This window comes from Ovis canadensis, chromosome 25 (genome assembly GCF_042477335.2).
Source record: "Ovis canadensis isolate MfBH-ARS-UI-01 breed Bighorn chromosome 25, ARS-UI_OviCan_v2, whole genome shotgun sequence".
NCBI classification, from domain to species: domain Eukaryota; kingdom Metazoa; phylum Chordata; class Mammalia; order Artiodactyla; family Bovidae; genus Ovis; species Ovis canadensis.
The window spans coordinates 13,569,351-13,583,456 of record NC_091269.1 but is presented as its reverse complement, the minus strand read 5'-3'; positions in this window follow the sequence as shown (position 1 = coordinate 13,583,456).

Here is a 14,106-nt window from a genome sequence, read left to right as displayed (position 1 = left end):
ATCCAGGAGGTTTTGCCCTCCAGGTGAGATGAGGCCCATTTCCGCTGAGGCTTCTCGAGGCTAATCACGTCTAACCACTGGAACTTCCAAAGGGTCCTTCACACCCTTGCTGCAACTCAAGAAGTTCCCAGATATACCCGTCTCCACTCAAGAGGAAGCACGTGGGGTCCCGCACACATCCAAGGGAGCCCCGTTTCCGCCTCCTAGCTCGAGATGAGGGATCCTTTCCCTGTTTCGTAGGGAAAGAATTCCCGGCGTTCCCGTCGCATCTCAAGAGGAGGCGCTCTCCACAGGAAAGGCGAGAGGAACTCCAGGGTCGTGCCACCATTCCAAGAGTCCCCCAGATGTGTCAGTCCATTCCAGAGGAACCTGTTTTCCCTGCACTGCCTTGACGTTCAAGCCGAGGATCGACTCCCACCACGTGTGCACGTGGGACAGCCCTGTGGGAAAGCCTCGTGGGAAAGCCTCGTGGGAAAGACTCGAGGGAAAACCATAGATCCTTTGATCCACGCGGCGGACTGCGTGACACTGCTGCTACCGCTCCGGAGGAAAGCGCAAGTGCATGCCCGCATTCGAGACGAGGACTGACTCCCCTGGGGAGACTCCAGAAGTACCCCAAGATCCATGTCAGCACTGGAGAGGAATCCTCAGGTTCCGGCCCCGACTCCACACAAGGTCTTAGGCCACGGCATCCACGGGAGAGGAATCCCGAGAGGCCCCCGAGGAACTCGCATGGGACTGGCCTTTCCTGAGGCCACCAGAGCGGGTCCCTGAGGTCCCCATCGTAAGTCGAGAGCACCTGCCGCAACTCGAGAAAATCCAGGAGGTTTTGCCCTCCAGGCGAGATGAGGCCCATTTCCGCTGAGGCTTCTCGAGGCTAATCACGTCTAACCACTGGAACTTCCAAAGGGTCCTTCACACCCTTGCTGCAACTCAAGAAGTTCCCCGACATACCCGTCTCCACTCCAGAGGAAGCACGTGGGGTCCCGCACACATCCAGGGGAGCCCCGTTTCCGCCTCCTAGCTCGAGATGAGGGATCCTTTCCCTCTTTCGTAGGGAAAGAATTCCCGGCGTTCCCGTAGCATCTCAAGAGGAGGCGCTCTCCACAGGAAAGGCGAGAGGAACTCCAGGGTCGTGCCACCATTCCAAGAGTCCCCCAGATGTGTCAGTCCATTCCAGAGGAACCTGTTTTCCCTGCACTGCCTTGACGTTCAAGCCGAGGATCCACTCCCACCACGTGTGCACTTGGGACAGCCCTGTGGGAAAGCCTCGTGGGAAAACCTCGTGGGAAAGACTCGAGGGAAAACCATAGATCCTTTGTTCCACGCGGCGGACTGCGGGACACTGCTGCTACCGCTCTGGAGGAAAGCTCAAGTGCATGCCCGCATTCGAGACGAGGACTGACTCCCCTGGGGAGACTCCAGAACTACCCCAAGATCCATGTCAGCACTGGAGAGGAATCCTCAGGTTCCGGCCCCGACTCCACTCAAGGCCTTAGGCCCCGGCATCGACGGGAGAGGAATCCCGAGAGGCCCCCGAGGAACTCGCATGGGGACTGGCCTTTCCTGAGGCCACCAGAGCGGGTCCCTGAGGTCCCCGTCGTAAGTCGAGAGCACCTGCCGCAACTCGAGAAAATCCAGGAGGTTTTGCCCTCCAGGCGAGATGAGGCCCATTTCCGCTGAGGCTTCTCGAGGCTAATCACGTCTAACCACTGGAACTTCCAAAGGGTCCTTCACACCCTTCCTGCAACTCAAGAAGTTCCCCGACATACCAGTCTCCACTCGAGAGGAAGCACGTGGGGTCCCGCACACATCCAGGGGAGCCCCGTTTCCGCCTCCTAGCTCGAGATGAGGGATCCTTTCCCTGTTTCGTAGGGAAAGAATTCCCGGCGTTCCCGTCGCATCTCAAGAGGAGGCGCTCTCCACAGGAAAGGCGAGAGGAACTCCAGGGTCGTGCCACCATTCCAAGAGTCCGCCAGATGTGTCAGTCCATTCCAGAGGAACCTGTTTTCCCTGCACTGCCTTGACGTTCAAGCCGAGGATCCACTCCCACCACGTGTGCACTTGGGACAGCCCTGTGGGAAAGCCTCGTGGGAAAACCTCGTGGGAAAGACTCGAGGGAAAACCATAGATCCTTTGATCCACGCGGCGGACTGCGGGACACTGCTGCTACCGCTCTGGAGGAAAGCTCAAGTGCATGCCCGCATTCGAGACGAGGACTGACTCCCCTGGGGAGACTCCAGAATTACCCCAAGATCCATGTCAGCACTGGAGAGGAATCCTCAGGTTCCGGCCCCGACTCCACTCAAGGCCTTAGGCCCCGGCATCGACGGGAGAGGAATCCCGAGAGGACCCCGAGGAACTCGCATGGGGACTGGCCTTTCCTGAGGCCACCAGAGCGGGTCCCTGAGGTCCCCGTCGTAAGTCGAGAGCACCTGCCGCAACTCGAGAAAATCCAGGAGGTTTTGCCCTGAAGGCGAGATGAGGCCCATTTCCGCTGAGGCTTCTCGAGGCTAATCACGTCTAACCACTGGAACTTCTAAAGGGTCCTTCACACCCTTGCTGCAAATCAAGAAGTTCCCCGACATACCCGTCTCCACTCGAGAGGAAGCACGTGGGATCCCGCACACATCCAGGGGAGCCCCGTTTCCGCCTCCTAGCTCGAGATGAGGGATCCTTTCCCTGTTTCGTAGGGAAAGAATTCCCGGCGTTCCCGTCGCATCTCAAGAGGAGGCGCTCTCCACAGGAAAGGCGAGAGGAACTCCAGGGTCGTGCCAACATTCCAAGAGTCCCCCAGATGTGTCAGTCCATTCCAGAGGAACCTGTTTTCCCTGCACTGCCTTGACGTTCAAGCCGAGGATCGACTCCCACCACGTGTGCACGTGGGACAGCCCTGTGGGAAAGCCTCGTGGGAAAGCCTCGTGGGAAAGACTCGAGGGAAAACCATAGATCCTTTGATCCACTCGGCGGACTGCGTGACACTGCTGCTACCGCTCTGGAGGAAAGCGCAAGTGCATGCCCGCATTCGAGACGAGGACTGACTCCCCTGGGGAGACTCCAGAAGTACCCCAAGATCCATGTCAGCACTGGAGAGGAATCCTCAGGTTCCGGGCCCGACTCCACACAAGGTCTTAGGCCCCGGCATCGACGGGAGAGGAATACCGAGAGGCCCCCGAGGAACTCGCATGGGGACTGGCCTTTCCTGAGGCCACCAGAGCGGGTCCCTGAGGTCCCCGTCGTAAGTCGAGAGCACCTGCCGCAACTCGAGAAAATCCAGGAGGTTTTGCCCTCCAGGCGAGATGAGGCCCATTTCCGCTGAGGCTTCTCGAGGCTAATCACGTCTAACCACTGGAACTTCCAAAGGGTCCTTCACACCCTTGCTGCAACTCAAGAAGTTCCCCGACATACCCGTCTCCACTCGAGAGGAAGCACGTGGGGTCCCGCACACATCCAAGGGAGCCCCGTTTCCGCCTCCTAGCTCGAGATGAGGGATCCTTTCCCTGTTTCGTAGGGAAAGAATTCCCGGCGTTCCCGTCGCATCTCAAGAGGAGGCGCTCTCCACAGGAAAGGCGAGAGGAACTCCAGGGTCGTGCCACCATTCCAAGAGTCCCCCAGATGTGTCAGTCCATTCCAGAGGAACCTGTTTTCCCTGCACTGCCTTGACGTTCAAGCCGAGGATCGACTCCCACCACGTGTGCACGTGGGACAGCCCTGTGGGAAAGCCTCGTGGGAAAACCTCGTGGGAAAGACTAGAGGGAAAACCATAGATCCTTTGATCCACGCGGCGGACTGTGTGACACTGCTGCTACCGCTCTGGAGGAAAGCGCAAGTGCATGCCCGCATTCGAGACGAGGACTGACTCCCCTGGGGAGACTCCAGAGGTACCCCAAGATCCATGTCAGCACTGGAGAGGAATCCTCAGGTTCCGGCCCCGACTCCACACAAGGTCTTAGGCCCCGGCATCGACGGGAGAGGAATCCCGAGAGGCCCCCAAGGAACTCGCATGGGGACTGGCCTTTCCTGAGGCCACCAGAGCGGGTCCCTGAGGTCCCCGTCGTAAGTCGAGAGCACCTGCCGCAACTCAGGAAAATCCAGGAGGTTTTGCCCTCCAGGCGAGTTGAGGCCCATTTCCGCTGAGGCTTCTCGAGGCTAATCACGTCTAACCACTGGAACTTCCAAAGGGTCCTTCACACCCTAGCTGCAACTCAAGAAGTTCCCCGACATACCCGTCTCCACTCGAGAGGAAGAACGTGGGGTCCCGCACACATCCAGGGGAGCCCCGTTTCCGCCTCCTAGCTCGAGATGAGGGATCCTTTCCCTGTTTCGTAGGGAAAGAATTCCCGGCGTTCCCGTCGCATCTCAAGAGGAGGCGCTCTCCACAGGAAAGGCGAGAGGAACTCCAGGGTCGTGCCACCATTCCAAGAGTCCCCCAGATATGTCAGTCCATTCCAGAGGAACCTGTTTTCCCTGCACTGCCTTGACGTTCAAGCCGAGGATCCACACCCACCACGTGTGCACGTGGGACAGCCCTGTGGGAAAGCCTCGTGGGAAAGCCTCGTGGGAAAGACTCGAGGGAAAACCATAGATCCTTTGATCCACGCGGCGGAATGCGTGACACTGCTGCTACCGCTCTGGAGGAAAGCGCAAGTGCATGCCCGCATTCGAGACGAGGACTGACTCCCCTGGGGAGACTCCAGAAGTACCCCAAGATCCATGTCAGCACTGGAGAGGAATCCTCAGGTTCCGGCCCCGACTCCACACAAGGTCTTAGGCCCCGGCATCGACGGGAGAGGAATCCCGAGAGGCCCCCGAGGAACTCGCATGGGGACTGGCCTTTCCTGAGGCCACCAGAGCGGGTCCCTGAGGTCCCCGTCATAAGTCGAGAGCACCTGCCGCAACTCGAGAAAATCCAGGAGGTTTTGCCCTCCAGGCGAGATGAGGCCCATTTCCGCTGAGGCTTCTCGAGGCTAAATACGTCTAACCACTAGAACTTCCAAAGGGTCCTTCACACCCTTGCTGCAACTCAAGAAGTTCCCCGACATACCCGTCTCCACTCGAGAGGAAGCACGTGGGGTCCCGCACACATCCAGGGGAGCCCCGTTTCCGCCTCCTAGCTCGAGATGAGGGATCCTTTCCCTGTTTCGTAGGGAAAGAATTCCCGGCGTTCCCGTCGCATCTCAAGAGGAGGCGCTCTCCACAGGAAAGGCGAGAGGAACTCCAGGGTCGTGCCACCATTCCAAGAGTCCCCCAGATGTGTCAGTCCATTCCAGAGGAACCTGTTTTCCCTGCACTGCCTTGACGTTCAAGCCGAGGTTCGACTCCCACCACGTGTACACGTGGGACAGCCCTGTGGGAAAGCCTCGTGGGAAAGCCTCGTGGGAAAGACTCGAGGGAAAACCATAGATCCTTTGATCCACGCGGCGGACTGCGTGACACTGCTGCTACCGCTCTAGAGGAAAGCGCAAGTGCATGCCCGCATTCGAGACGAGGACTGACTCCCCTGGGGAGACTCCAGGAGTACCCCAAGATCCATGTCAGCACTGGAGAGGAATCCTCAGGTTCCGGCCCCGACTCCACACAATGTCTTAGGCCCCGGCATCGACGGGAGAGGAATCCCGAGAGGCCCCCGAGGAACTCGCATGGGGACTGGCCTTTCCTGAGGCCACCAGAGCGGGTCCCTGAGGTCCCCGTCGTAAGTCGAGAGCACCTGCCGCAACTCGAGAAAATCCAGGAGGTTTTGCCCTCCAGGCGAGATGAGGCCCATTTCCGCTGAGGCTTCTCGAGGCTAATCACGTCTAACCACTGGAACTTCCAAAGGGTCCTTCACACCCTTGCTGCAACTCAAGAAGTTCCCCGACATACCCGTCTCCACTCGAGAGGAAGCACGTGGGGTTCCGCACACATCCAGGGGAGCCCCGTTTCCGCCTCCTAGCTCGAGATGAGGGATCCTTTCCCTGTTTCGTAGGGAAAGAATTCTCGGCGTTCCCGTCGCATCTCAAGAGGAGGCGCTTTCCACAGGAAAGGCGAGAGGAACTCCAGGGTCGTGCCACCATTCCAAGAGTCCCCCAGATGTGTCAGTCCATTCCAGAGGAACCTGTTTTCCCTGCACTGCCTTGACGTTCAAGCCAAGGATCGACTCCCACCACGTGTGCACGTGGGACAGCCCTGTGGGAAAGCCTCGTGGGAAAGCCTCGTGGGAAAGACGCGAGGGAAAACCATAGATCCTTTGACCCAAGCGGCGGACTGCGTGACACTGCTGCTACCGCTCTGGAGGAAAGCGCAAGTGCATGCCCGCATTCGAGACGAGGACTGACTCCCCTGGGGAGACTCCAGAAGTTCCCCAAGATCCATGTTAGCACTGGAGAGGAATCCTCAGGTTCCGGCCCCGACTCCACACTAGGTCTTAGGCCCCGGCATCGACGGGAGAGGAATCCCGAGAGGCCCCCGAGGAACTCGCATGGGGACTGGCCTTTCCTGAGGCCACCAGAGCGGGTCCCTGAGGTACCCGTCGTAAGTCGAGAGCACCTGCCGCAACTCGAGAAAATCCAGGAGGTTTTGCCCTCCAGGCGAGATGAGGCCCATTTCCGCTGAGGCTTCTCGAGGCTAAATACGTCTAACCACTAGAACTTCCAAAGGGTCCTTCACACCCTTGCTGCAACTCAAGAAGTTCCCCGACATACCCGTCTCCACTCGAGAGGAAGCACGTGGGGTCCCGCACACATCCAGGGGAGCCCCGTTTCCGCCTCCTAGCTCGAGATGAGGGATCCTTTCCCTGTTTCGTAGGGAAAGAATTCCCGGCGTTCCCGTCGCATCTCAAGAGGAGGCGCTCTCCACAGGAAAGGCGAGAGGAACTCCAGGGTCGTGCCACCATTCCAAGAGTCCCCCAGATGTGTCAGTCCATTCCAGAGGAACCTGTTTTCCCTGCACTGCCTTGACGTTCAAGCCGAGGTTCGACTCCCACCACGTGTACACGTGGGACAGCCCTGTGGGAAAGCCTCGTGGGAAAGCCTCGTGGGAAAGACTCGAGGGAAAACCATAGATCCTTTGATCCACGCGGCGGACTGCGTGACACTGCTGCTACCGCTCTAGAGGAAAGCGCAAGTGCATGCCCGCATTCGAGACGAGGACTGACTCCCCTGGGGAGACTCCAGGAGTACCCCAAGATCCATGTCAGCACTGGAGAGGAATCCTCAGGTTCCGGCCCCGACTCCACACAATGTCTTAGGCCCCGGCATCGACGGGAGAGGAATCCCGAGAGGCCCCCGAGGAACTCGCATGGGGACTGGCCTTTCCTGAGGCCACCAGAGCGGGTCCCTGAGGTCCCCGTCGTAAGTCGAGAGCACCTGCCGCAACTCGAGAAAATCCAGGAGGTTTTGCCCTCCAGGCGAGATGAGGCCCATTTCCGCTGAGGCTTCTCGAGGCTAATCACGTCTAACCACTGGAACTTCCAAAGGGTCCTTCACACCCTTGCTGCAACTCAAGAAGTTCCCCGACATACCCGTCTCCACTCGAGAGGAAGCACGTGGGGTTCCGCACACATCCAGGGGAGCCCCGTTTCCGCCTCCTAGCTCGAGATGAGGGATCCTTTCCCTGTTTCGTAGGGAAAGAATTCTCGGCGTTCCCGTCGCATCTCAAGAGGAGGCGCTTTCCACAGGAAAGGCGAGAGGAACTCCAGGGTCGTGCCACCATTCCAAGAGTCCCCCAGATGTGTCAGTCCATTCCAGAGGAACCTGTTTTCCCTGCACTGCCTTGACGTTCAAGCCAAGGATCGACTCCCACCACGTGTGCACGTGGGACAGCCCTGTGGGAAAGCCTCGTGGGAAAGCCTCGTGGGAAAGACGCGAGGGAAAACCATAGATCCTTTGACCCAAGCGGCGGACTGCGTGACACTGCTGCTACCGCTCTGGAGGAAAGCGCAAGTGCATGCCCGCATTCGAGACGAGGACTGACTCCCCTGGGGAGACTCCAGAAGTTCCCCAAGATCCATGTTAGCACTGGAGAGGAATCCTCAGGTTCCGGCCCCGACTCCACACTAGGTCTTAGGCCCCGGCATCGACGGGAGAGGAATCCCGAGAGGCCCCCGAGGAACTCGCATGGGGACTGGCCTTTCCTGAGGCCACCAGAGCGGGTCCCTGAGGTACCCGTCGTAAGTCGAGAGCACCTGCCGCAACTCGAGAAAATCCAGGAGGTTTTGCCCTCCAGGCGAGATGAGGCCCATTTCCGCTGAGGCTTCTCGAGGCTAAATACGTCTAACCACTAGAACTTCCAAAGGGTCCTTCACACCCTTGCTGCAACTCAAGAAGTTCCCCGACATACCCGTCTCCACTCGAGAGGAAGCACGTGGGGTCCCGCACACATCCAGGGGAGCCCCGTTTCCGCCTCCTAGCTCGAGATGAGGGATCATTTCCCTGTTTCGTAGGGAAAGAATTCCCGGCGTTCCCGTCGCATCTCAAGAGGAGGCGCTCTCCACAGGAAAGGCGAGAGGAACTCCAGGGTCGTGCCACCATTCCAAGAGTCCCCCAGATGTGTCAGTCCATTCCAGAGGAACCTGTTTTCCCTGCACTGCCTTGACGTTCAAGCCGAGGTTCGACTCCCACCACGTGTACACGTGGGACAGCCCTGTGGGAAAGCCTCGTGGGAAAGCCTCGTGGGAAAGACTCGAGGGAAAACCATAGATCCTTTGATCCACGCGGCGGACTGCGTGACACTGCTGCTACCGCTCTAGAGGAAAGCGCAAGTGCATGCCCGCATTCGAGACGAGGACTGACTCCCCTGGGGAGACTCCAGGAGTACCCCAAGATCCATGTCAGCACTGGAGAGGAATCCTCAGGTTCCGGCCCCGACTCCACACAATGTCTTAGGCCCCGGCATCGACGGGAGAGGAATCCCGAGAGGCCCCCGAGGAACTCGCATGGGGACTGGCCTTTCCTGAGGCCACCAGAGCGGGTCCCTGAGGTCCCCGTCGTAAGTCGAGAGCACCTGCCGCAACTCGAGAAAATCCAGGAGGTTTTGCCCTCCAGGCGAGATGAGGCCCATTTCCGCTGAGGCTTCTCGAGGCTAATCACGTCTAACCACTGGAACTTCCAAAGGGTCCTTCACACCCTTGCTGCAACTCAAGAAGTTCCCCGACATACCCGTCTCCACTCGAGAGGAAGCACGTGGGGTTCCGCACACATCCAGGGGAGCCCCGTTTCCGCCTCCTAGCTCGAGATGAGGGATCCTTTCCCTGTTTCGTAGGGAAAGAATTCTCGGCGTTCCCGTCGCATCTCAAGAGGAGGCGCTTTCCACAGGAAAGGCGAGAGGAACTCCAGGGTCGTGCCACCATTCCAAGAGTCCCCCAGATGTGTCAGTCCATTCCAGAGGAACCTGTTTTCCCTGCACTGCCTTGACGTTCAAGCCAAGGATCGACTCCCACCACGTGTGCACGTGGGACAGCCCTGTGGGAAAGCCTCGTGGGAAAGCCTCGTGGGAAAGACGCGAGGGAAAACCATAGATCCTTTGACCCAAGCGGCGGACTGCGTGACACTGCTGCTACCGCTCTGGAGGAAAGCGCAAGTGCATGCCCGCATTCGAGACGAGGACTGACTCCCCTGGGGAGACTCCAGAAGTTCCCCAAGATCCATGTTAGCACTGGAGAGGAATCCTCAGGTTCCGGCCCCGACTCCACACTAGGTCTTAGGCCCCGGCATCGACGGGAGAGGAATCCCGAGAGGCCCCCGAGGAACTCGCATGGGGACTGGCCTTTCCTGAGGCCACCAGAGCGGGTCCCTGAGGTACCCGTCGTAAGTCGAGAGCACCTGCCGCAACTCGAGAAAATCCAGGAGGTTTTGCCCTCCAGGCGAGATGAGGCCCATTTCCGCTGAGGCTTCTCGAGGCTAATCACGTCTAACCACTGGAACTTCCAAAGGGTCCTTCACACCCTTGCTGCAACTCAAGAAGTTCCCCGACATACCCGTCTCCACTCGAGAGGAAGCACGTGGGGTCCCGCACACATCCAGGGGAGCCCCGTTTCCGCCTCCTAGCTCGAGATGAGGGATCCTTTCCCTCTTTCGTAGGGAAAGAATTCCCGGCGTTCCCGTCGCATCTCAAGAGGAGGCGCTCTCCACAGGAAAGGCGAGAGGAACTCCAGGGTCGTGCCACCATTCCAAGAGTCCCCCAGAGGTGTCAGTCCATTCCAGAGGAACCTGTTTTCCCTGCACTGCCTTGACGTTCAAGCCGAGGATCGACTCCCACCACGTGTGCACGTGGGACAGCCCTGTGGGAAAGCCTCGTGGGAAAGCCTCGTGGGAAAGACTCGAGGGAAAACCATAGATCCTTTGATCCACGCGGCGGACTGCGTGACACTGCTGCTACCGCTGTGGAGGAAAGCGCAAGTGCATGCCCGCATTCGAGACGAGGACTGACTCCCCTGGGGAGACTCCAGGAGTACCCCAAGATCCATGTCAGCACTGGAGAGGAATCCTCAGGTTCCGGCCCCGACTCCACACAATGTCTTAGGCCCCGGCATCGACGGGAGAGGAATCCCGAGAGGCCCCCGAGGAACTCGCATGGGGACTGGCCTTTCCTGAGGCCACCAGAGCGGGTCCCTGAGGTCCCCGTCGTAAGTCGAGAGCACGTACCGCAACTCGAGAAAATCCAGGAGGTTTTGCCCTCCAGGCGAGATGAGGCCCATTTCCGCTGAGGCTTCTCGAGGCTAATCACGTCTAACCACTGGAACTTCCAAAGGGTCCTTCACACCCTTGCTGCATCTCAAGAAGTTCCCCGACATACCCGTCTCCACTCGAGAGGAAGCACTTGGGGTCCCGCACACATCCAGGGGAGCCCCGTTTACGCCTCCTAGCTCGAGATGAGGGATCCTTTCCCTGTTTCGTAGGGAAAGAATTCCCGGCGTTCCCGTCGCATCTCAAGAGGAGGCGCTCTCCACAGGAAAGGCGAGAGGAACTCCAGGGTCGTGCCACCATTCCAAGAGAACCCCAGATGTGTCAGTCCATTCCAGAGGAACCTGTTTTCCCTGCACTGCCTTGACGTTCAAGCCGAGGATCGACTCCCACCACGTGTGCACGTGGGACAGCCCTGTGGGAAAGCCTCGTGGGAAAGCCTCGTGGGAAAGACGCGAGGGAAAACCATAGATCCTTTGACCCACGCGGCGGACTGCGTGACACTGCTGCTACCGCTCTGGAGGAAAGCGCAAGTGCATGCCCGCATTCGAGACGAGGACTGACTCCCCTGGGGAGACTCCAGAAGTTCCCCAAGATCCATGTCAGCACTGGAGAGGAATCCTCAGGTTCCGGCCCCGACTCCACACAAGGTCTTAGGCCCCGGCATCGACGGGAGAGGAATCCCGAGAGGCCCCCGAGGAACTCGCATGGGGACTGGCCTTTCCTGAGGCCACCAGAGCGGGTCCCTGAGGTCCCCGTCGTAAGTCGAGAGCACCTGCCGCAACTCGAGAAAATCCAGGAGGTTTTGCCCTCCAGGCGAGATGAGGCCCATTTCCGCTGAGGCTTCTCGAGGCTAATCACGTCTAACCACTGGAACTTCCAAAGGGTCCTTCACACCCTTGCTGCAACTCAAGAAGTTCCCCGACATACCCGTCTCCACTCGAGAGGAAGCACGTGGGGTCCCGCACACATCCAGGGGAGCCCCATTTCCGCCTCCTAGCTCGAGATGAGGGATCCTTTCCCTGTTTCGTAGGGAAAGAATTCCCGGCGTTCCCGTCGCATCTCAAGAGGAGGCGCTCTCCACAGGAAAGGCGAGAGGAACTCCAGGGTCGTGCCACCATTCCAAGAGTCCCCAGATGTGTCAGTCCATTCCAGAGGAACCTGTTTTCCCTGCACTGCCTTGACGTTCAAGCCGAGGATCCACTCCCACCACGTGTGCACGTGGGACAGCCCTGTGGGAAAGCCTCGTGGGAAAGCCTCGTGGGAAAGACTCGAGGGAAAACCATAGATCCTTTGATCCACGCGGCGGACTGCGTGACACTGCTGCTACCGCTCTGGAGGAAAGCGCAAGTGCATGCCCGCATTCGAGACGAGGACTGACTCCCTTGTGGACACTCCAGAATTACCCCAAGATCCATGTCAGCACTGGAGAGGAATCCTCAGGTTCCGGCCCCGACTCCACACTAGGTCTTAGGCCCCGGCATCGACGGGAGAGGAATCCCGAGAGGCCCCCGAGGAACTCGCATGGGGACTGGCCTTTCCTGAGGCCACCAGAGCGGGTCCCTGAGGTCCCCGTCGTAAGTTGAGAGCACCTGCCGCAACTCGAGAAAATCCAGGAGGTTTTGCCCTCCAGGCGAGATGAGGCCCATTTCCGCTGAGGCTTCTCGAGGCTAATCACGTCTAACCACTGGAACTTCCAAAGGGTCCTTCACACCCTTGCTGCAACTCAAGAAGTTCCCCGACATACCCGTCTCCACTCGAGAGGAAGCACGTGGGGTTCCACACACATCCAGGGGAGCCCCGTTTCCGCCTCCTAGCTCGAGATGAAGGATCCTTTCCCTGTTTCGTAGGGAAAGAATTCTCGGCGTTCCCGTCGCATCTCAAGAGGAGGCGCTCTCTACAGGAAAGGCGAGAGGAACTCCAGGGTCGTGCCACCATTCCAAGAGTCCCCCAGATGTGTCAGTCCATTCCAGAGGAACCTGTTTTCCCTGCACTGCCTTGACGTTCAAGCCAAGGATCGACTCCCACCACGTGTGCACGTGGGACAGCCCTGTGGGAAAGCCTCGTGGGAAAGCCTCGTGGGAAAGACGCGAGGGAAAACCATAGATCCTTTGACCCACGCGGCGGACTGCGTGACAATGCTGCTACCGCTCTAGAGGAAAGCGCAAGTGCATGCCCGCATTCGAGACGAGGACTGACTCCCCTGGGGAGACTCCAGAAGTTCCCCAAGATCCATGTCAGCACTGGAGAGGAATCCTCAGGTTCCGGCCCCGACTCCACACTAGGTCTTAGGCCCCGGCATCGACGGGAGAGGAATCCCGAGAGGCCCCCGAGGAACTCGCAAGGGGACTGGCCTTTCCTGAGGCCACCAGAGCGGGTCCCTGAGGTACCCGTCGTAAGTCGAGAGCACCTGCCGCAACTCGAGAAAATCCAGGAGGTTTTGCCCTCCAGGCGAGATGAGGCCCATTTCCGCTGAGGCTTCTCGAGGCTAATCACGTCTAACCACTGGAACTTCCAAAGGGTCCTTCACACCCTTGCTGCAACTCAAGAAGTTCCCCGACATACCCGTCTCCACTCGAGAGGAAGCACGTGGGGTCCCGCACACATCCAGGGGAGCCCCGTTTCCGCCTCCTAGCTCGAGATGAGGGATCCTTTCCCTGTTTCGTAGGGAAAGAATTCCCGGCGTTCCCGTCGCATCTCAAGAGGAGGCGCTGCCACAGGAAAGGCGAGAGGAACTCCAGGGTCGTGCCACCATTCCAAGAGTCCCCAGATGTGTCAGTCCATTCCAGAGGAACCTGTTTTCCCTGCACTGCCTTGACGTTCAAGCCGAGGATCCACTCCCACCACGTGTGCACGTGGGACAGCCCTGTGGGAAAGCCTCGTGGGAAAGCCTCGTGGGAAAGACTCGAGGGAAAACCATAGATCCTTTGATCCACGCCGCGGACTGCGTGACACTGCTGCTACCGCTCTGGAGGAAAGCGCAAGTGCATGCCCGCATTCGAGACGAGGACTGACTCCCTTGTGGACACTCCAGAATTACCCCAAGATCCATGTCAGCACTGGAGAGGAATCCTCAGGTTCCGGCCCCGACTCCACACAAGGTCTTATTCCCCGGCATCGACGGGAGAGGAATCCCGAGAGGCCCCCGAGGAACTTGCATGGGGACTGGCCTTTCCTGAGGCCACCAGAGCGGGTCCCTGAAGTCCCCGTCGTAAGTCGAGAGCACCTGCCGCAACTCGAGAAAATCCAGGAGGTTTTGCCCTCCAGGCGAGATGAGGCCCATTTCCGCTGAGGCTTCTCGAGGCTAATCACGTCTAACCACTGGAACTTCCAAAGGGTCCTTCACACCCTTGCTGCAACTCAAGAAGTTCCCCGACATACCCGTCTCCACTCGAGAGGAAGCACGTGGGGTTCCGCACACATCCAGGGGAGCCCCGTTTCCGCCTCC